Raw genomic sequence first — 21,583 nt, forward strand, 5'->3', positions numbered from 1 at the left:
TAGGTGTTCGAGTGTTCGAACCGTAATGCGCAAGAAATGGTACGGAAACCCCGTATTTACATATCTGCCACTGTGCAGGAGAATCCGCATAGGTGTTCGAGTGTTCGAACCGTAATGCGCAAGAAATGGTATGTAAACCCCGTATTTACATATCTGCCACTGTGCAGGAGAATCCGTATAGGTGTTCGAGTGTTCGAACCGTAATGCGCAAGAAATGGTAAGTAAACCCTGTATTTACATATCTGCCACGGTGCAGGAGAATACATATAGGTGTTCGAGTGTTCGAACCGTAATGCGCTAGAAATGGTATGGAAACCCCGTATTTACATATCTGCCACTGTGCAGGAGAATCCGTATATGTGTTCGAGTGTTCGAACCGTAATGCGCAAGAAATGGTACGTAGACCCCGTATTTACATATTTGCCACTGTGCAGGAGAATCCGTATAGGTGTTCGAGTGTTCGAACCGTAATGCGCAAGAAATGGTACGGAAACCCCGTATTTACATATCTGCCACTGTGCAGGAGAATCCGTATAGGTGTTCGAGTGTTCGAACCGTAATGCGCAAGAAATGGTACGGAAACCCCGTATTTACATATCTGCCACTGTGCAGGAGAATCCGTATAGGTGTTCGAGTGTTCGAACCGTAATGCGCAAGAAATGGTACGGAAACCCCGTATTTACATATCTGCCACTGTGCAGGAGAATCCGTATAGGTGTTCGAGTGTTCGAACCGTAATGCGCAAGAAATGGTACGGAAACCCCGTATTTACATATCTGCCACTGTGCAGAAGAATCCGCATAGGTGTTCGAGTGTTCGAACCGTAATGCGCAAGAAATGGTACGTAAACCCCGTATTTACATATCTGCCACTATGCAGGACAATCCGTAAAGGTGTTCGAGTGGTCGAACCGTAATGCGCTAGAAATGGTACCGAAACCCCGTATTTACATATCTGCCACTATGCAGGAGAATCCGTACAGGTGTTCGAGTGTTCGAACCGTAATGCACAAGAAATGGTATGGAAACCCCGTATTTACATATCTGCCACTGTGCAGGAGAATCCGTATAGGTGTTCGAGTGTTCGAACCGTAATGCGCAAGAAATGGTACCGAAACCCCGTATTTACATATCTGCCACTGTGCAGGAGAATCCGTATAGGTGTTCGAGTGTTCGAACCGTAATGCGCAAGAAATGGTATGGAAACCCCGTATTTACATATCTGCCACTGTGCAGGAGAATCCGTATATGTGTTCGAGTGTTCGAACCGTAATGCGCAAGAAATGGTACCGAAACCCCGTATTTACATATCTACCACTGTGCAGGAGAATTCGTATAGGTGTTCGAGTGTTCGAACCGTAATGCGCAAAAAATGGTATGGAAACCCCGTATTTACATATCTGCCACTGTGCAGGAGAATCCGTATAGGTGTTCGAGTGTTCGAACCGTAATGCGCAAGAAATGGTACGGAAACCCCGTATTTACATATCTGCCACTGTGCAGGAGAATCCGCATAGGTGTTCGAGTGTTCGAACCGTAATGCGCAAGAAATGGTATGTAAACCCCGTATTTACATATCTGCCACTGTGCAGGAGAATCCGTATAGGTGTTCGAGTGTTCGAACCGTAATGCGCAAGAAATGGTAAGTAAACCCTGTATTTACATATCTGCCACGGTGCAGGAGAATCTATATAGGTGTTCGAGTGTTCGAACCGTAATGCGCAAGAAATGGTATGGAAACCCCGTATTTACATATCTGCCACTGTGCAGGAGAATCCGTATATGTGTTCGAGTGTTCGAACCGTAATGCGCAAGAAATGGTACGTAGACCCCGTATTTACATATTTGCCACTGTGCAGGAGAATCCGTATAGGTGTTCGAGTGTTCGAACCGTAATGCGCAAGAAATGGTACGGAAACCCCGTATTTACATATCTGCCACTGTGCAGGAGAATCCGTATAGGTGTTCGAGTGTTCGAACCGTAATGCGCAAGAAATGGTACGGAAACCCCGTATTTACATATCTGCCACTGTGCAGGAGAATCCGTATAGGTGTTCGAGTGTTCGAACCGTAATGCGCAAGAAATGGTACGGAAACCCCGTATTTACATATCTGCCACAGTGCAGGAGAATCCGTATAGGTGTTCGAGTGTTCGAACCGTAATGCGCAAGAAATGGTACGGAAACCCCGTATTTACATATCTGCCACTGTGCAGGAGAATCCGTATAGGTGTTCGAGTGTTCGAACCGTAATGCGCAAGAAATGGTACGGAAACCCCGTATTTACATATCTGCCACTGTGCAGGAGAATCCGTATAGGTGTTCGAGTGTTCGAACCGTAATGCGCAAGAAATGGTACGGAAACCCCGTATTTACATATCTGCCACTGTGCAGGAGAATCCGTATAGGTGTTCGAGTGTTCGAACCGTAATGCGCAAGAAATGGTACGGAAACCCCGTATTTACATATCTGCCACTGTGCAGAAGAATCCGCATAGGTGTTCGAGTGTTCGAACCGTAATGCGCAAGAAATGGTACGTAAACCCCGTATTTACATATCTGCCACTGTGCAGGAGAATCCGTAAAGGTGTTCGAGTGGTCGAACCGTAATGCGCTAGAAATGGTACCGAAACCCCGTATTTACATATCTGCCACTATGCAGGAGAATCCGTACAGGTGTTCGAGTGTTCGAACCGTAATGCGCAAGAAATGGTACGGAAACCCCGTATTTACATATCTGCCACTGTGCAGGAGAATCCGTATAGGTGTTCGAGTGTTCGAACCGTAATGCGCAAGAAATGGTACGGAAACCCCGTATTTACATATCTGCCACAGTGCAGGAGAATCCGTATAGGTGTTCGAGTGTTCGAACCGTAATGCGCAAGAAATGGTACGGAAACCCCGTATTTACATATCTGCCACTGTGCAGGAGAATCCGTATAGGTGTTCGAGTGTTCGAACCGTAATGCGCAAGAAATGGTACGGAAACCCCGTATTTACATATCTGCCACTGTGCAGGAGAATCCGTATAGGTGTTCGAGTGTTCGAACCGTAATGCGCAAGAAATGGTACGGAAACCCCGTATTTACATATCTGCCACTGTGCAGGAGAATCCGTATAGGTGTTCGAGTGTTCGAACCGTAATGCGCAAGAAATGGTACGGAAACCCCGTATTTACATATCTGCCACTGTGCAGAAGAATCCGTATAGGTGTTCGAGTGGTCGAACCGTAATGCGCTAGAAATGGTACCGAAACCCCGTATTTACATATCTGCCACTGTGGAGGAGAATCCGTACAGGTGTTCGAGTGTTCGAACCGTAATGCGCAAGAAATGGTATGGAAACCCCGTATTTACATATCTGCCACTGTGCAGGAGAATCCGTATATGTGTTCGAGTGTTCGAACCGTAATGCGCAAGAAATGGTACGGAAACCCCGTATTTACATATCTGCCACTGTGCAGGAGAATCCGTATAGGTGTTCGAGTGTTCGAACCGTAATGCGCAAGAAATGGTACGGAAACCCCGTATTTATATATCTGCCACTGTGCAGGAGAATCCGTATAGGTGTTCGAGTGTTCGAACCGTAATGCGCAAGAAATGGTACGGAAACCCCGTATTTACATATCTGCCACTGTGCAGAAGAATCCGCATAGGTGTTCGAGTGTTCGAACCGTAATGCGCAAGAAATGGTACGTAAACCCCGTATTTACATATCTGCCACTGTGCAGGAGAATCCGTAAAGGTGTTCGAGTGGTCGAACCGTAATGCGCTAGAAATGGTACCGAAACCCCGTATTTACATAGCTGCCACTATGCAGGAGAATCCGTACAGGTGTTCGAGTGTTCGAACCGTAATGCGCAAGAAATGGTATGGAAACCCCGTATTTACATATCTGCCACTGTGCAGGAGAATCCGTATAGGTGTTCGAGTGTTCGAACCGTAATGCGCAAGAAATGGTATGGAAACCCCGTATTTACATATCTGCCACTGTGCAGGAGCATCCGTATAGGTGTTCGAGTGTTCGAACCGTAATGCGCAAGAAATGGTACGAAAACCCCGTATTTACATATCTGCCACTGTGCAGGAGAATCCGTAAAGGTGTTCGAGTGTTCGAACCGTAATGCGCTAGAAATGGTACCGAAACCCCGTATTTACATATCTGCCACTATGCAGGAGAATCCGTCCAGGTGTTCGAGTGTTCGAACCGTAATGCACAAGAAATGGTATGGAAACCCCGTATTTACATATCTGCCACTGTGCAGGAGAATCCGTATAGGTGTTCGAGTGTTCGAACCGTAATGCGCAAGAAATGGTACCGAAACCCCGTATTTACATATCTGCCACTGTGGAGGAGAATCCGTATAGGTGTTCGAGTGTTCGAACCGTAACGCGCAAGAAATGGTGTGGAAACCCCGTATTTACATATCTGCCACTGTGCAGGAGAATCCGTATAGGTGTTCGAGTGTTCGAACCGTAATGCGCAAGAAATGGTATGGAAACCCCGTATTTACATATCTGCCACTGTGCAGGAGCATCCGTATAGGTGTTCGAGTGTTCGAACCGTAATGCGCAAGAAATGGTACGGAAACCCCGTATTTACATATCTGCCACTGTGCAGGAGAATCCGTATAGGTGTTCGAGTGTTCGAACCGTAATGCGCAAGAAATGGTACGAAAACCCCGTATTTACATATCTGCCACTGTGCAGGAGAATCCGTAAAGGTGTTCGAGTGTTCGAACCGTAATGCGCTAGAAATGGTACCGAAACCCCGTATTTACATATCTGCCACTATGCAGGAGAATCCGTACAGGTGTTCGAGTGTTCGAACCGTAATGCACAAGAAATGGTATGGAAACCCCGTATTTACATATCTGCCACTGTGCAGGAGAATCCGTATAGGTGTTCGAGTGTTCGAACCGTAATGCGCAAGAAATGGTACCGAAACCCCGTATTTACATATCTGCCACTGTGGAGGAGAATCCGTATAGGTGTTCGAGTGTTCGAACCGTAACGCGCAAGAAATGGTGTGGAAACCCCGTATTTACATATCTGCCACTGTGCAGGAGAATCCGTATAGGTGTTCGAGTGTTCGAACCGTAATGCGCAAGAAATGGTATGGAAACCCCGTATTTACATATCTGCCACTGTGCAGGAGCATCCGTATAGGTGTTCGAGTGTTCGAACCGTAATGCGCAAGAAATGGTACGGAAACCCCGTATTTACATATCTGCCACTGTGCAGGAGAATCCGTATAGGTGTTCGAGTGTTCGAACCGTAATGCGCAAGAAATGGTACGGAAACCCCGTATTTACATATCTGCCACTGTGCAGGAGAATCCGGATAGGTGTTCGAGTGTTCGAACCGTAATGCGCAAGAAATGGTACGGAAACCCCGTATTTACATATCTGCCACTGTGCAGAAGAATCCGCATAGGTGTTCGAGTGTTCGAACCGTAATGCGCAAGAAATGGTACGTAAACCCCGTATTTACATATCTGCCACTGTGCAGGAGAATCCGTAAAGGTGTTCGAGTGGTCGAACCGTAATGCGCTAGAAATGGTACCGAAACCCCGTATTTACATATCTGCCACTATGCCGGAGAATCCGTACAGGTGTTCGAGTGTTCGAACCGTAATGCACAAGAAATGGTATGGAAACCCCGTATTTACATATCTGCCACTGTGCAGGAGAATCCGTATAGGTGTTCGAGTGTTCGAACCGTAATGCGCAAGAAATGGTACCGAAACCCCGTATTTACATATCTGCCACTGTGGAGGAGAATCCGTATAGGTGTTCGAGTGTTCGAACCGTAATGCGCAAGAAATGGTATGGAAACCCCGTATTTACATATCTGCCACTGTGCAGGAGAATCCGTATATGTGTTCGAGTGTTCGAACCGTAATGCGCAAGAAATGGTACCGAAACCCCGTATTTACATATCTACCACAGTGCAGGAGAATTCGTATAGGTGTTCGAGTGTTCGAACCGTAATGCGCAAAAAATGGTATGGAAACCCCGTATTTACATATCTGCCACTGTGCAGGAGAATCCGTATAGGTGTTCGAGTGTTCGAACCGTAATGCGCAAGAAATGGTACGGAAACCCCGTATTTACATATCTGCCACTGTGCAGGAGAATCCGCATAGGTGTTCGAGTGTTCGAACCGTAATGCGCAAAAAATGGTATGTAAACCCCGTATTTACATATCTGCCACTGTGCAGGAGAATCCGTATAGGTGTTCGAGTGTTCGAACCGTAATGCGCGAGAAATGGTAAGTAAACCCTGTATTTACATATCTGCCACGGTGCAGGAGAATCCATATAGGTGTTCGAGTGTTCGAACCGTAATGCGCAAGAAATGGTATGGAAACCCCGTATTTACATATCTGCCACTGTGCAGGAGAATCCGTATATGTGTTCGAGTGTTCGAACCGTAATGCGCAAGAAATGGTACGTAGACCCCGTATTTACATATTTGCCACTGTGCAGGAGAATCCGTATAGGTGTTCGAGTGTTCGAACCGTAATGCGCAAGAAATGGTACGGAAACCCCGTATTTACATATCTGCCACTGTGCAGGAGAATCCGTATAGGTGTTCGAGTGTTCGAACCGTAATGCGCAAGAAATGGTACGGAAACCCCGTATTTACATATCTGCCACTGTGCAGGAGAATCCGTATAGGTGTTCGAGTGTTCGAACCGTAATGCGCAAGAAATGGTACGGAAACCCCGTATTTACATATCTGCCACTGTGCAGGAGAATCCGTATAGGTGTTCGAGTGTTCGAACCGTAATGCGCAAGAAATGGTACGGAAACCCCGTATTTACATATCTGCCACTGTGCAGAAGAATCCGCATAGGTGTTCGAGTGTTCGAACCGTAATGCGCAAGAAATGGTACGTAAACCCCGTATTTACATATCTGCCACTGTGCAGGAGAATCCGTAAAGGTGTTCGAGTGGTCGAACCGTAATGCGCTAGAAATGGTACCGAAACCCCGTATTTACATATATGCCACTATGCAGGAGAATCCGTACAGGTGTTCGAGTGTTCGAACCGTAATGCGCAAGAAATGGTATGGAAACCCCGTATTTACATATCTGCCACTGTGCAGGAGAATCCGTATAGGTGTTCGAGTGTTCGAACCGTAATGCGCAAGAAATGGTAGGGAAACCCCGTATTTACATATCTGCCACTGTGCAGGAGCATCCGTATAGGTGTTCGAGTGTTCGAACCGTAATGCGCAAGAAATGGTACGGAAACCCCGTATTTACATATCTGCCACTGTGCAGGAGAATCCGTAAAGGTGTTCGAGTGTTCGAACCGTAATGCGCTAGAAATGGTACCGAAACCCCGTATTTACATATCTGCCACTATGCAGGAGAATCCGTACAGGTGTTCGAGTGTTCGAACCGTAATGCACAAGAAATGGTATGGAAACCCCGTATTTACATATCTGCCACTGTGCAGGAGAATCCGTATAGGTGTTCGAGTGTTCGAACCGTAATGCGCAAGAAATGGTACCGAAACCCCGTATTTACATATCTGCCACTGTGGAGGAGAATCCGTATAGGTGTTCGAGTGTTCGAACCGTAATGCGCAAGAAATGGTATGGAAACCCCGTATTTACATATCTGCCACTGTGCAGGAGAATCCGTATATGTGTTCGAGTGTTCGAACCGTAATACGCAAGAAATGGTACCGAAACCCCGTATTTACATATCCACCACAGTGCAGGAGAATTCGTATAGGTGTTCGAGTGTTCGAACCGTAATGCACAAAAAATGGTATGGAAACCCCGTATTTACATATCTGCCACTGTGCAGGAGAATCCGTATAGGTGTTCGAGTGTTCGAACCGTAATGCGCAAGAAATGGTACGGAAACGCCGTATTTACATATCTGCCACTGTGCAGGAGAATCCGCATAGGTGTTCGAGTGTTCGAACCGTAATGCGCAAAAAATGGTATGTAAACCCCGTATTTACATATCTGCCACTGTGCAGGAGAATCCGTATAGGTGTTCGAGTGTTCGAACCGTAATGCGCAAGAAATGGTAAGTAAACCCTGTATTTACATATCTGCCACGGTGCAGGAGAATCCATATAGGTGTTCGAGTGTTCGAACCGTAATGCGCAAGAAATGGTATGGAAACCCCGTATTTACATATCTGCCACTGTGCAGGAGAATCCGTATATGTGTTCGAGTGTTCGAACCGTAATGCGCAAGAAATGGTACGTAGACCCCGTATTTACATATCTGCCACTGTGCAGGAGAATCCGTATAGGTGTTCGAGTGTTCGAACCGTAATGCGCAAGAAATGGTACGGAAACCCCGTATTTACATATCTGCCACTGTACAGGAGAATCCGTATAGGTGTTCGAGTGTTCGAACCGTAATGCGCAAGAAATGGTACGGAAACCCCGTATTTACATATCTGCCACTGTGCAGGAGAATCCGTATAGGTGTTCGAGTGTTCGAACCGTAATGCGCAAGAAATGGTACGGAAACCCCGTATTTACATATCTGCCACTGTGCAGAAGAATCCGCATAGGTGTTCGAGTGTTCGAACCGTAATGCGCAAGAAATGGTACGTAAACCCCGTATTTACATATCTGCCACTGTGCAGGAGAATCCGTAAAGGTGTTCGAGTGGTCGAACCGTAATGCGCTAGAAATGGTACCGAAACCCCGTATTTACATATCTGCCACTATGCAGGAGAATCCGTACAGGTGTTCGAGTGTTCGAACCGTAATGCGCAAGAAATGGTATGGAAACCCCGTATTTACATATCTGCCACTGTGCAGGAGAATCCGTATAGGTGTTCGAGTGTTCGAACCGTAATGCGCAAGAAATGGTATGGAAACCCCGTATTTACATATCTGCCACTGTGCAGGAGCATCCGTATAGGTGTTCGAGTGTTCGAACCGTAATGCGCAAGAAATGGTACGGAAACCCCGTATTTACATATCTGCCACTGTGCAGGAGAATCCGTAAAGGTGTTCGAGTGTTCGAACCATAATGCACAAGAAATGGTATGGAAACCCCGTATTTACATATCTGCCACTGTGCAGGAGAATCCGTATAGGTGTTCGAGTGTTCGAACCGTAATGCGCAAGAAATGGTACCGAAACCCCGTATTTACATATCTGCCACTGTGGAGGAGAATCCGTATAGGTGTTCGAGTGTTCGAACCGTAATGCGCAAGAAATGGTATGGAAACCCCGTATTTACATATCTGCCACTGTGCAGGAGAATCCGTATATGTGTTCGAGTGTTCGAACCGTAATGCGCAAGAAATGGTACCGAAACCCCGTATTTACATATCTACCACAGTGCAGGAGAATTCGTATAGGTGTTCGAGTGTTCGAACCGTAATGCGCAAAAAATGGTATGGAAACCCCGTATTTACATATCTGCCACTGTGCAGGAGAATCCGTATAGGTGTTCGAGTGTTCGAACCGTAATGCGCAAGAAATGGTACGGAAACCCCGTATTTACATATCTGCCTCTGTGCAGGAGAATCCGCATAGGTGTTCGAGTGTTCGAACCGTAATGCGCAAAAAATGGTATGTAAACCCCGTATTTACATATCTGCCACTGTGCAGGAGAATCCGTATAGGTGTTCGAGTGTTCGAACCGTAATGCGCAAGAAATGGTAAGTAAACCCTGTATTTACATATCTGCCACGGTGCAGGAGAATCCATATAGGTGTTCGAGTGTTCGAACCGTAATGCGCAAGAAATGGTATGGAAACCCCGTATTTACATATCTGCCACTGTGCAGGAGAATCCGTATATGTGTTCGAGTGTTCGAACCGTAATGCGCAAGAAATGGTACGTAGACCCCGTATTTACATATTTGCCACTGTGCAGGAGAATCCGTATAGGTGTTCGAGTGTTCGAACCGTAATGCGCAAGAAATGGTACGGAAACCCCGTATTTACATATCTGCCACTGTGCAGGAGAATCCGTATAGGTGTTCGAGTGTTCGAACCGTAATGCGCAAGAAATGGTACGGAAACCCCGTATTTACATATCTGCCACTGTGCAGGAGAATCCGCATAGGTGTTCGAGTGTTCGAACCGTAATGCGCAAAAAATGGTATGTAAACCCCGTATTTACATATCTGCCACTGTGCAGGAGAATCCGTATAGGTGTTCGAGTGTTCGAACCGTAATGCGCAAGAAATGGTAAGTAAACCCTGTATTTACATATCTGCCACGGTGCAGGAGAATCCATATAGGTGTTCGAGTGTTCGAACCGTAATGCGCAAGAAATGGTATGGAAACCCCGTATTTACATATCTGCCACTGTGCAGGAGAATCCGTATATGTGTTCGAGTGTTCGAACCGTAATGCGCAAGAAATGGTACGTAGAGCCCGTATTTACATATTTGCCACTGTGCAGGAGAATCCGTATAGGTGTTCGAGTGTTCGAACCGTAATGCGCAAGAAATGGTACGGAAACCCCGTATTTACATATCTGCCACTGTGCAGGAGAATCCTTATAGGTGTTCGAGTGTTCGAACCGTAATGCGCAAGAAATGGTACGGAAACCCCGTATTTACATATCTGCCACTGTGCAGGAGAATCCATATAGGTGTTCGAGTGTTCGAACCGTAATGCGCAAGAAATGGTACGGAAACCCCGTATTTACATATCTGCCACTGTGCAGGAGAATCCGTATAGGTGTTCGAGTGTTCGAACCGTAATGCGCAAGAAATGGTACGGAAACCCCGTATTTACATATCTGCCACTGTGCAGAAGAATCCGCATAGGTGTTCGAGTGTTCGAACCGTAATGCGCAAGAAATGGTACGTAAACCCCGTATTTACATATCTGCCACTGTGCAGGAGAATCCGTAAAGGTGTTCGAGTGGTCGAACCGTAATGCGCTAGAAATGGTACCGAAATCCCGTATTTACATATCTGCCACTATGCAGGAGAATCCGTATAGGTGTTCGAGTGTTCGAACCGTAATGCGCAAGAAATGGTATGGAAACCCCGTATTTACATATCTGCCACTGTGCAGGAGAATCCGTATAGGTGTTCGAGTGTTCGAACCGTAATGCGCAAGAAATGGTATGGAAACCCCGTATTTACATATCTGCCACTGTGCAGGAGCATCCGTATAGGTGTTCGAGTGTTCGAACCGTAATGCGCAAGAAATGGTACGGAAACCCCGTATTTACATATCTGCCACTGTGCAGGAGAATCCGTAAAGGTGTTCGAGTGTTCGAACCGTAATGCGCTAGAAATGGTACCGAAACCCCGTATTTACATATCTGCCACTATGCAGGAGAATCCGTACAGGTGTTCGAGTGTTCGAACCGTAATGCACAAGAAATGGTATGGAAACCCCGTATTTACATATCTGCCACTGTGCAGGAAAATCCGTATAGGTGTTCGAGTGTTCGAACCGTAATGCGCAAGAAATGGTACCGAAACCCCGTATTTACATATCTGCCACTGTGGAGGAGAATCCGTATAGGTGTTCGAGTGTTCGAACCGTAATGGGCAAGAAATGGTATGGAAACCCCGTATTTACATATCTGCCACTGTGCAGGAGAATCCGTATATGTGTTCGAGTGTTCGAACCGTAATGCGCAAGAAATGGTACCGAAACCCCGTATTTACATATCTACCACAGTGCAGGAGAATTCGTATAGGTGTTCGAGTGTTCGAACCGTAATGCGCAAAAAATGTTATGGAAACCCCGTATTTACATATCTGCCACTGTGCAGGAGAATCCGTATAGGTGTTCGAGTGTTCGAACCGTAATGCGCAAGAAATGGTACGGAAACCCCGTATTTACATATCTGCCACTGTGCAGGAGAATCCGCATAGGTGTTCGAGTGTTCGAACCGTAATGCGCAAAAAATGGTATGTAAACCCCGTATTTACATATCTGCCACTGTGCAGGAGAATCCGTATAGGTGTTCGAGTGTTCGAACCGTAATGCGCAAGAAATGGTAAGTAAACCCTGTATTTACATATCTGCCACGGTGCAGGAGAATCCATATAGGTGTTCGAGTGTTCGAACCGTAATGCGCAAGAAATGGTATGGAAACCCCGTATTTACATATCTGCCACTGTGCAGGAGAATCCGTATATGTGTTCGAGTGTTCGAACCGTAATGCGCAAGAAATGGTACGTAGACCCCGTATTTACATATTTGCCACTGTGCAGGAGAATCCGTATAGGTGTTCGAGTGTTCGAACCGTAATGCGCAAGAAATGGTACGGAAACCCCGTATTTACATATCTGCCACTGTGCAGGAGAATCCGTATAGGTGTTCGAGTGTTCGAACCGTAATGCGCAAGAAATGGTACGGAAACCCCGTATTTACATATCTGCCACTGTGCAGGAGAATCCGTATAGGTGTTCGAGTGTTCGAACCGTAATGCGCAAGAAATGGTACGGAAACCCCGTATTTACATATCTGCCACTGTGCAGGAGAATCCGTATAGGTGTTCGAGTGTTCGAACCGTAATGCGCAAGAAATGGTACGGAAACCCCGTATTTACATATCTGCCACTGTGCAGAAGAATCCGCATAGGTGTTCGAGTGTTCGAACCGTAATGCGCAAGAAATGGTACGTAAACCCCGTATTTACATATCTGCCACTGTGCAGGAGAATCCGTAAAGGTGTTCGAGTGGTCGAACCGTAATGCGCTAGAAATGGTACCGAAACCCCGTATTTACATATCTGCCACTATGCAGGAGAATCCGTACAGGTGTTCGAGTGTTCGAACCGTAATGCGCAAGAAATGGTATGGAAACCCCGTATTTACATATCTGCCACTGTGCAGGAGAATCCGTATAGGTGTTCGAGTGTTCGAACCGTAATGCGCAAGAAATGGTATGGAAACCCCGTATTTACATATCTGCCACTGTGCAGGAGAATCCGTATATGTGTTCGAGTGTTCGAACCGTAATGCGCAAGAAATGGTACGTAGACCCCGTATTTACATATTTGCCACTGTGCAGGAGAATCCGTATAGGTGTTCGAGTGTTCGAACCGTAATGCGCAAGAAATGGTATGGAAACCCCGTATTTACATATCTGCCACTGTGCAGGAGAATCCGTATAGGTGTTCGAGTGTTCGAACCGTAATGCGCAAGAAATGGTATGGAAACCCCGTATTTACATATCTGCCACTGTGCAGGAGCATCCGTATAGGTGTTCGAGTGTTCGAACCGTAATGCGCAAGAAATGGTACGGAAACCCCGTATTTACATATCTGCCACTGTGCAGGAGAATCCGTAAAGGTGTTCGAGTGTTCGAACCATAATGCACAAGAAATGGTATGGAAACCCCGTATTTACATATCTGCCACTGTGCAGGAGAATCCGTATAGGTGTTCGAGTGTTCGAACCGTAATGCGCAAGAAATGGTACCGAAACCCCGTATTTACATATCTGCCACTGTGGAGGAGAATCCGTATAGGTGTTCGAGTGTTCGAACCGTAATGCGCAAGAAATGGTATGGAAACCCCGTATTTACATATCTGCCACTGTGCAGGAGAATCCGTATATGTGTTCGAGTGTTCGAACCGTAATGCGCAAGAAATGGTACCGAAACCCCGTATTTACATATCTACCACAGTGCAGGAGAATTCGTATAGGTGTTCGAGTGTTCGAACCGTAATGCGCAAAAAATGGTATGGAAACCCCGTATTTACATATCTGCCACTGTGCAGGAGAATCCGTATAGGTGTTCGAGTGTTCGAACCGTAATGCGCAAGAAATGGTACGGAAACCCCGTATTTACATATCTGCCTCTGTGCAGGAGAATCCGCATAGGTGTTCGAGTGTTCGAACCGTAATGCGCAAAAAATGGTATGTAAACCCCGTATTTACATATCTGCCACTGTGCAGGAGAATCCGTATAGGTGTTCGAGTGTTCGAACCGTAATGCGCAAGAAATGGTAAGTAAACCCTGTATTTACATATCTGCCACGGTGCAGGAGAATCCATATAGGTGTTCGAGTGTTCGAACCGTAATGCGCAAGAAATGGTATGGAAACCCCGTATTTACATATCTGCCACTGTGCAGGAGAATCCGTATATGTGTTCGAGTGTTCGAACCGTAATGCGCAAGAAATGGTACGTAGACCCCGTATTTACATATTTGCCACTGTGCAGGAGAATCCGTATAGGTGTTCGAGTGTTCGAACCGTAATGCGCAAGAAATGGTACGGAAACCCCGTATTTACATATCTGCCACTGTGCAGGAGAATCCGTATAGGTGTTCGAGTGTTCGAACCGTAATGCGCAAGAAATGGTACGGAAACCCCGTATTTACATATCTGCCACTGTGCAGGAGAATCCGCATAGGTGTTCGAGTGTTCGAACCGTAATGCGCAAAAAATGGTATGTAAACCCCGTATTTACATATCTGCCACTGTGCAGGAGAATCCGTATAGGTGTTCGAGTGTTCGAACCGTAATGCGCAAGAAATGGTAAGTAAACCCTGTATTTACATATCTGCCACGGTGCAGGAGAATCCATATAGGTGTTCGAGTGTTCGAACCGTAATGCGCAAGAAATGGTATGGAAACCCCGTATTTACATATCTGCCACTGTGCAGGAGAATCCGTATATGTGTTCGAGTGTTCGAACCGTAATGCGCAAGAAATGGTACGTAGAGCCCGTATTTACATATTTGCCACTGTGCAGGAGAATCCGTATAGGTGTTCGAGTGTTCGAACCGTAATGCGCAAGAAATGGTACGGAAACCCCGTATTTACATATCTGCCACTGTGCAGGAGAATCCTTATAGGTGTTCGAGTGTTCGAACCGTAATGCGCAAGAAATGGTACGGAAACCCCGTATTTACATATCTGCCACTGTGCAGGAGAATCCATATAGGTGTTCGAGTGTTCGAACCGTAATGCGCAAGAAATGGTACGGAAACCCCGTATTTACATATCTGCCACTGTGCAGGAGAATCCGTATAGGTGTTCGAGTGTTCGAACCGTAATGCGCAAGAAATGGTACGGAAACCCCGTATTTACATATCTGCCACTGTGCAGAAGAATCCGCATAGGTGTTCGAGTGTTCGAACCGTAATGCGCAAGAAATGGTACGTAAACCCCGTATTTACATATCTGCCACTGTGCAGGAGAATCCGTAAAGGTGTTCGAGTGGTCGAACCGTAATGCGCTAGAAATGGTACCGAAATCCCGTATTTACATATCTGCCACTATGCAGGAGAATCCGTATAGGTGTTCGAGTGTTCGAACCGTAATGCGCAAGAAATGGTATGGAAACCCCGTATTTACATATCTGCCACTGTGCAGGAGAATCCGTATAGGTGTTCGAGTGTTCGAACCGTAATGCGCAAGAAATGGTATGGAAACCCCGTATTTACATATCTGCCACTGTGCAGGAGCATCCGTATAGGTGTTCGAGTGTTCGAACCGTAATGCGCAAGAAATGGTACGGAAACCCCGTATTTACATATCTGCCACTGTGCAGGAGAATCCGTAAAGGTGTTCGAGTGTTCGAACCGTAATGCGCTAGAAATGGTACCGAAACCCCGTATTTACATATCTGCCACTATGCAGGAGAATCCGTACAGGTGTTCGAGTGTTCGAACCGTAATGCACAAGAAATGGTATGGAAACCCCGTATTTACATATCTGCCACTGTGCAGGAAAATCCGTATAGGTGTTCGAGTGTTCGAACCGTAATGCGCAAGAAATGGTACCGAAACCCCGTATTTACATATCTGCCACTGTGGAGGAGAATCCGTATAGGTGTTCGAGTGTTCGAACCGTAATGGGCAAGAAATGGTATGGAAACCCCGTATTTACATATCTGCCACTGTGCAGGAGAATCCGTATATGTGTTCGAGTGTTCGAACCGTAATGCGCAAGAAATGGTACCGAAACCCCGTATTTACATATCTACCACAGTGCAGGAGAATTCGTATAGGTGTTCGAGTGTTCGAACCGTAATGCGCAAAAAATGTTATGGAAACCCCGTATTTACATATCTGCCACTGTGCAGGAGAATCCGTATAGGTGTTCGAGTGTTCGAACCGTAATGCGCAAGAAATGGTACGGAAACCCCGTATTTACATATCTGCCACTGTGCAGGAGAATCCGCATAGGTGTTCGAGTGTTCGAACCGTAATGCGCAAAAAATGGTATGGAAACCCCGTATTTACATATCTGCCACTGTGCAGGAGAATCCGTATATGTGTTCGAGTGTTCGAACCGTAATGCGCAAGAAATGGTACGTAGAGCCCGTATTTACATATTTGCCACTGTGCAGGAGAATCCGTATAGGTGTTCGAGTGTTCGAACCGTAATGCGCAAGAAATGGTACGGAAACCCCGTATTTACATATCTGCCACTGTGCAGGAGAATCCTTATAGGTGTTCGAGTGTTCGAACCGTAATGCGCAAGAAATGGTACGGAAACCCCGTATTTACATATCTGCCACTGTGCAGGAGAATCCATATAGGTGTTCGAGTGTTCGAACCGTAATGCGCAAGAAATGGTACGGAAACCCCGTATTTACATATCTGCCACTGTGCAGGAGAATCCGTATAGGTGTTCGAGTGTTCGAACCGTAATGCGCAAGAAATGGTACGGAAACCCCGTATTTACATATCTGCCACTGTGCAGAAGAATCCGCATAGGTGTTCGAGTGTTCGAACCGTAATGCGCAAGAAATGGTACGTAAACCCCGTATTTACATATCTGCCACTGTGCAGGAGAATCCGTAAAGGTGTTCGAGTGGTCGAACCGTAATGCGCTAGAAATGGTACCGAAATCCCGTATTTACATATCTGCCACTATGCAGGAGAATCCGTATAGGTGTTCGAGTGTTCGAACCGTAATGCGCAAGAAATGGTATGGAAACCCCGTATTTACATATCTGCCACTGTGCAGGAGAATCCGTATAGGTGTTCGAGTGTTCGAACCGTAATGCGCAAGAAATGGTATGGAAACCCCGTATTTACATATCTGCCACTGTGCAGGAGCATCCGTATAGGTGTTCGAGTGTTCGAACCGTAATGCGCAAGAAATGGTACGGAAACCCCGTATTTACATATCTGCCACTGTGCAGGAGAATCCGTAAAGGTGTTCGAGTGTTCGAACCGTAATGCGCTAGAAATGGTACCGAAACCCCGTATTTACATATCTGCCACTATGCAGGAGAATCCGTACAGGTGTTCGAGTGTTCGAACCGTAATGCACAAGAAATGGTATGGAAACCCCGTATTTACATATCTGCCACTGTGCAGGAAAATCCGTATAGGTGTTCGAGTGTTCGAACCGTAATGCGCAAGAAATGGTACCGAAACCCCGTATTTACATATCTGCCACTGTGGAGGAGAATCCGTATAGGTGTTCGAGTGTTCGAACCGTAATGGGCAAGAAATGGTATGGAAACCCCGTATTTACATATCTGCCACTGTGCAGGAGAATCCGTATATGTGTTCGAGTGTTCGAACCGTAATGCGCAAGAAATGGTACCGAAACCCCGTATTTACATATCTACCACAGTGCAGGAGAATTCGTATAGGTGTTCGAGTGTTCGAACCGTAATGCGCAAAAAATGTTATGGAAACCCCGTATTTACATATCTGCCACTGTGCAGGAGAATCCGTATAGGTGTTCGAGTGTTCGAACCGTAATGCGCAAGAAATGGTACGGAAACCCCGTATTTACATATCTGCCACTGTGCAGGAGAATCCGCATAGGTGTTCGAGTGTTCGAACCGTAATGCGCAAAAAATGGTATGTAAACCCCGTATTTACATATCTGCCACTGTGCAGGAGAATCCGTATAGGTGTTCGAGTGTTCGAACCGTAATGCGCAAGAAATGGTAAGTAAACCCTGTATTTACATATCTGCCACGGTGCAGGAGAATCCATATAGGTGTTCGAGTGTTCGAACCGTAATGCGCAAGAAATGGTATGGAAACCCCGTATTTACATATCTGCCACTGTGCAGGAGAATCCGTATATGTGTTCGAGTGTTCGAACCGTAATGCGCAAGAAATGGTACGTAGACCCCGTATTTACATATTTGCCACTGTGCAGGAGAATCCGTATAGGTGTTCGAGTGTTCGAACCGTAATGCGCAAGAAATGGTACGGAAACCCCGTATTTACATATCTGCCACTGTGCAGGAGAATCCGTATAGGTGTTCGAGTGTTCGAACCGTAATGCGCAAGAAATGGTACGGAAACCCCGTATTTACATATCTGCCACTGTGCAGGAGAATCCGTATAGGTGTTCGAGTGTTCGAACCGTAATGCGCAAGAAATGGTACGGAAACCCCGTATTTACATATCTGCCACTGTGCAGGAGAATCCGTATAGGTGTTCGAGTGTTCGAACCGTAATGCGCAAGAAATGGTACGGAAACCCCGTATTTACATATCTGCCACTGTGCAGAAGAATCCGCATAGGTGTTCGAGTGTTCGAACCGTAATGCGCAAGAAATGGTACGTAAACCCCGTATTTACATATCTGCCACTGTGCAGGAGAATCCGTAAAGGTGTTCGAGTGGTCGAACCGTAATGCGCTAGAAATGGTACCGAAACCCCGTATTTACATATCTGCCACTATGCAGGAGAATCCGTACAGGTGTTCGAGTGTTCGAACCGTAATGCGCAAGAAATGGTATGGAAACCCCGTATTTACATATCTGCCACTGTGCAGGAGAATCCGTATAGGTGTTCGAGTGTTCGAACCGTAATGCGCAAGAAATGGTATGGAAACCCCGTATTTACATATCTGCCACTGTGCAGGAGCATCCGTATAGGTGTTCGAGTGTTCGAACCGTAATGCGCAAGAAATGGTACGGAAACCCCGTATTTACATATCTGCCACTGTGCAGGAGAATCCGTAAAGGTGTTCGAGTGTTCGAACCGTAATGCGCTAGAAATGGTACCGAAACCCCGTATTTACATATCTGCCACTATGCAGGAGAATCCGTACAGGTGTTCGAGTGTTCGAACCGTAATGCACAAGAAATGGTATGGAAACCCCGTATTTACATATCTGCCACTGTGCAGGAGAATCCGTATAGGTGTTCGAGTGTTCGAACCGTAATGCGCAAGAAATGGTACCGAAACCCCGTATTTACATATCTGCCACTGTGGAGGAGAATCCGTATAGGTGTTCGAGTGTTCGAACCGTAATGCGCAAGAAATGGTATGGAAACCCCGTATTTACATATCTGCCACTGTGCAGGAGAATCCGTATATGTGTTCGAGTGTTCGAACCGTAATGCGCAAGAAATGGTACCGAAACCCCGTATTTACATATCTACCACAGTGCAGGAGAATTCGTATAGGTGTTCGAGTGTTCGAACCGTAATGCGCAAAAAATGTTATGGAAACCCCGTATTTACATATCTGCCACTGTGCAGGAGAATCCGTATAGGTGTTCGAGTGTTCGAACCGTAATGCGCAAGAAATGGTACGGAAACCCCGTATTTACATATCTGCCACTGTGCAGGAGAATCCGCATAGGTGTTCGAGTGTTCGAACCGTAATGCGCAAAAAATGGTATGTAAACCCCGTATTTACATATCTGCCACTGTGCAGGAGAATCCGTATAGGTGTTCGAGTGTTCGAACCGTAATGCGCAAGAAATGGTAAGTAAACCCTGTATTTACATATCTGCCACGGTGCAGGAGAATCCATATAGGTGTTCGAGTGTTCGAACCGTAATGCGCAAGAAATGGTATGGAAACCCCGTATTTACATATCTGCCACTGTGCAGGAGAATCCGTATATGTGTTCGAGTGTTCGAACCGTAATGCGCAAGAAATGGTACGTAGACCCCGTATTTACATATTTGCCACTGTGCAGGAGAATCCGTATAGGTGTTCGAGTGTTCGAACCGTAATGCGCAAGAAATGGTACGGAAACCCCGTATTTACATATCTGCCACTGTGCAGGAGAATCCGTATAGGTGTTCGAGTGTTCGAACCGTAATGCGCAAGAAATGGTACGGAAACCCCGTATTTACATATCTGCCACTGTGCAGGAGAATCCGTATAGGTGTTCGAGTGTTCGAACCGTAATGCGCAAGAAATGGTACGGAAACCCCGTATTTACATATCTGCCACTGTGCAGGAGAATCCGTATAGGTGTTCGAGTGTTCGAACCGTAATGCGCAAGAAATGGTACGGAAACCCCGTATTTACATATCTGCCACTGTGCAGAAGAATCCGCATAGGTGTTCGAGTGTTCGAACCGTAATGCGCAAGAAATGGTACGTAAACCCCGTATTTACATATCTGCCACTGTGCAGGAGAATCCGTAAAGGTGTTCGAGTGGTCGAACCGTAATGCGCTAGAAATGGTACCGAAACCCCGTATTTACATATCTGCCACTATGCAGGAGAATCCGTACAGGTGTTCGAGTGTTCGAACCGTAATGCGCAAGAAATGGTATGGAAACCCCGTATTTACATATCTGCCACTGTGCAGGAGAATCCGTATAGGTGTTCGAGTGTTCGAACCGTAATGCGCAAGAAATGGTATGGAAACCCCGTATTTACATATCTGCCACTGTGCAGGAGCATCCGTATAGGTGTTCGAGTGTTCGAACCGTAATGCGCAAGAAATGGTACGGAAACCCCGTATTTACATATCTGCCACTGTGCAGGAGAATCCGTAAAGGTGTTCGAGTGTTCGAACCGTAATGCGCTAGAAATGGTACCGAAACCCCGTATTTACATATCTGCCACTATGCAGGAGAATCCGTACAGGTGTTCGAGTGTTCGAACCGTAATGCACAAGAAATGGTATGGAAACCCCGTATTTACATATCTGCCACTGTGCAGGAGAATCCGTATAGGTGTTCGAGTGTTCGAACCGTAATGCGCAAGAAATGGTACCGAAACCCCGTATTTACATATCTGCCACTGTGGAGGAGAATCCGTATAGGTGTTCGAGTGTTCGAACCGTAATGCGCAAGAAATGGTATGGAAACCCCGTATTTACATATCTGCCACTGTGCAGGAGAATCCGTATATGTGTTCGAGTGTTCGAACCGTAATGCGCAAGAAATGGTACCGAAACCCCGTATTTACATATCTACCACAGTGCAGGAGAATTCGTATAGGTGTTCGAGTGTTCGAACCGTAATGCGCAAAAAATGTTATGGAAACCCCGTATTTACATATCTGCCACTGTGCAGGAGAATCCGTATAGGTGTTCGAGTGTTCGAACCGTAATGCGCAAGAAATGGTACGGAAACCCCGTATTTACATATCTGCCACTGTGCAGGAGAATCCGCATAGGTGTTCGAGTGTTCGAACCGTAATGCGCAAAAAATGGTGTGTAAACCCCGTATTTACATATCTGCCACTGTGCAGGAGAATCCGTATAGGTGTTCGAGTGTTCGAACCGTAATGCGCAAGAAATGGTAAGTAAACCCTGTATTTACATATCTGCCACGGTGCAGGAGAATCCATATAGGTGTTCGAGTGTTCGAACCGTAATGCGCAAGAAATGGTATGGAAACCCCGTATTTACATATCTGCCACTGTGCAGGAGAATCCGTATATGTGTTCGAGTGTTCGAACCGTAATGCGCAAGAAATGGTACGT

This window comes from Camellia sinensis, unplaced genomic scaffold (genome assembly GCF_055761805.1).
Source record: "Camellia sinensis isolate YWXY unplaced genomic scaffold, ASM5576180v1 Unanchor14, whole genome shotgun sequence".
NCBI classification, from domain to species: Eukaryota; Viridiplantae; Streptophyta; class Magnoliopsida; order Ericales; family Theaceae; genus Camellia; species Camellia sinensis.